The sequence below is a fragment of the Elephantulus edwardii genome, unplaced genomic scaffold, assembly GCF_000299155.1.
Source record: "Elephantulus edwardii isolate Elephantulus edwardi_28Jun2011 unplaced genomic scaffold, EleEdw1.0 scaffold00289, whole genome shotgun sequence".
Classification (NCBI taxonomy): Eukaryota; Metazoa; Chordata; class Mammalia; order Macroscelidea; family Macroscelididae; genus Elephantulus; species Elephantulus edwardii.
In genome coordinates, this window is record NW_006400039.1 from 2,172,970 (window position 1) to 2,176,444 (window position 3,475).

Below are 3,475 nucleotides of genomic sequence, written 5' to 3' on the forward strand. Positions count from 1 at the left end.
TATGAGTCGCAAGCAACTCCATGGCACACAACAACAACAACTCTGTCATGGTGTTGTCCATTGCCCCAGCAGTGAGGATTTTTATTTTCTTGAGATCATTGATACTCTGCAGCAATGTTTCAAGTTCTCTCTTTCTGTAAACAAAGTTGTGTCATCTGTATAATGTAGGTTGTTGATGAGTCTTCCTCCGATTCTGTTGCCAGATTCTTCCAGCTTCTCAAATGATTTGTTTTACGTGCAAACTGATAGGTATGAGGAAAGGATTCTGCTCTGATGCAAACCTTTCCTGATTTTAAACCAGACAATGTCCCTTTTTTCTGTTCATATAACGACTTCTTTGTGCAGGTATATGTTTCCCATGAGCACAATTAGGTATTCTTGGATTCCCATTCTTCTCAACTTCAGCCACTATTTCTTATGGTCCACACGGTCAAAAGCCTTTGCATAGTCAACAAAACACAATTAGATGGCAGCCTTCTGGTATTCTCTGCTTTCAGCCTAAATCCATCTGCTATCAGCGATGATATCTCTCATGGTGGCTTCTTCTAAATCCAGCCTGAATTTCTGGCAGGCCCTATGTACTGTTCTAGTGGGTTTTGGAATAATGCTTAGCAAGATTTTGGTAACTTCCACATTCTGTTTTCTGTTGGACCACCTTTTTTGGGAATGGAAACAAATATGGATCTCTTCCAATTGGTTGGCTGGGTGACTGTCTTCCCAAGTTCCCGGCACAGCATGATGAGCACATCTAGGGCTGCGTCTGTTAATTGAAACGTGTCATTTGGCATCGCATAGATTCCTTGGGCCTTATTTCTTGCTACTGCCTTCAATTCAGTTTGAGCTTCTTTCTTCATTGTCATTGGTTCTTGATCATCCACTGCTTCCTGTAATGGTTCTGTGTTTCCCAGTTCTTTTTGGAAGAACTACTCCATGTATTCCTTTCATCTTCTCATGCATCCTGGAACATTCAGAATTTTGCCCACAACGTCCTTCAGTCTTGCAACTCGAGGCTTGAATTTGCTCTCAGTTCTCTCAGCTTACAAACCAGAATGAATGCTTCCATTTCTGTTTCCAGCTCCAGGTCTCCGCAGTTCCTTCACTTTGCTTTGTCTTCTGAGTTGTCCTTGGAGACCTTCTGTTCAGCTCTGTTACTTCAGCATCTTTTCCCTTCGTTTTGGTTTCCTGCTCTTTTCGTTCAATTTTCAGTCTCTTCTGCCATCCATGCTGGTCTTTTCTTTCTCCTCTGTCTTTGTAAAGCCCTTTTATTTTTTTCATGGATCCTATTCTTGATGTCATCCCACAACTCACCTGGTCTTCAATCATTAGTGCCTCAAACCTATTCTTTTTTTTAAAATTGAGATTTTATTGAAAGTTTATAGAGAATTGGGTTTCTATCCATTCATTGTTACACATTTTCCTCCCTGCCCAAATGGGGGGGTGGCCTCCCCCATATGTTTTTCTCTTTGAAAAAAAGTTCTTTCATTGTTGTACAGTCCCTCCTCTGTTCTTTTTTTATAATTTTTGTGATTTTAATCAAAGTTGACAGAAAACTTGGATTTCCATTCATTCATTGTGGCACATTTTCCTCCCTGCCCAAAGCCCTCAGTTTACTTTTCTCTTTGAAAAAAAGTTTCTTCATTTTTGTACAATCCTTCCCCCATAATTTTTTCAATAATTTTTGTGATTGTAACAAAAGTTTACAGAAAACTTTTATTTCCATTCATTCTTTGTTGTACATTTTCCTCCCCACCCACCCCAGTCCACTTTGCTCTGCACCTCTTATACTGGAGTGTTGTCATACAGATAATGCCTAATCATATATTCCTTTTAAATAATTCTCTCCCTCGTCTGTTTCAGTGCCGTGTACATTATTTATCCCCTCTTTTCTTAGTTTCCCCCCCATCTCCAATGTCAGTCCTGTTTTATAACAGTGGCATTATGCAGTATTTTTCCATTTGTGACTGAGATAATTCACTTAGTATAATGTGTTCTAGGGTCACTCATTTTGTATTTCATTAGTTCATTGTTTTTCAGTGCTGCATAGTATTCCATTGTGTGGATATACCACAGCTTTTCTATCCATTTGTTTGTTGATGGGCGCTGGGGTTGTTTCCATCTCTTTGCTATTGTGAATAACACAGCAATAAACATGGGTGAGCATATATCTGTTTGGGTGAAGTTCTGGTTTCTTTAGGGTATATTTCCAGTAGTGCAATTGCTGAGTCAAATGGTATTTCTATTTCCAACTTTTTGAGAAAGTGCTATAACTGCCTGCCAGAGTGATTGCACCATTTTACACTCCCAGTGAAGAAGGGTTCCAACTTCTCCACAAATTCACTAGCATTTTTTTGTTTGTTGCTCTGTTGAACTTTTGTTATTGTTATTGAGGTGAGATGATATCTCATAGTTGTTTTGATTTGCATCCCTCTTAGAGCTAGGGATTTTGAACATTTCTTCATGTGCTTGTTGGCCATCTGAATGTCTTCTTTGGTGAAGTGTCTGTTCATATCCTGTGCCCATTTTGTGATTGGTTTATTTACCTTTATCTTGTTGTGGTGCTGGAGTATTCTATAAATTCTAGATATATGTCCCTATGAGACATGCCATTACCAAATATTTTTCCCCAGTCTGTGGCTTTCCTTTTCACCCTGTTGGATAAGTTTTTTAATGTGCATAGGGATTTGATTCTTAGAAGGTCCCATTCATCTTTTGTTATTCTCTGCCAGTTGTAGGTTCAAACCTTTTCTTGGGTTGACTTTTAAATGTAGGTGGAATAGACTCAAGGCCGTATTTTGGTTATTGTGGACTTGTTTTCATTTTCTTCCATTTTGATATTACTTGAATTTGAGCAATTGCTAGTGTGTTCCATAGTCAGGCACTGTTCTGGTGTTCACAGATGTAGTCAATCTGATTTCCATGTAGTCCATCAGGTGAGATCCATGTGTGTAGTCACTGCCTTTGTTTTTTGAAGAGTGTGTTTGCAAGAATAAATATTTTATTGTACAAAGCTTAGTCATTCCCTCTCTAGCCCCATTTCCATAACCAAGTCCATACTACCCACCCACCAGTCCTTCTTTGTTTCCAACTTTTGCATTCCAGTCACCAGTTCTTACTAATGAATCTTGACTGCAAGTTCTAATTTGGAAAATTAGGAGGTCAGTGATGACTGCAGCAACGGCTGAAACCCAGCAGACACTGCAAGTCGGGCAGGGTGGGGTCTGCTGTACACAGGCCAGGAGTTGACTCAATGACACCTCATAACATTACTTAATTATTTAAGAAGGTTTTAATTTTAATAATAGGCAATTTGTGGACTACAAAATTAACTCTTTTAAGGTGGACATTTAAATGAATTTTAGTGAACTGCAGCTGTGCAAATATCACATCCAACCTTGGAGTGGTTCTTCACCCTGTGACGCCTCAGGGGGGTACCTTGCTCCTGCCCTCAGCCACCAGGCATCTCTGTCCATAGGTT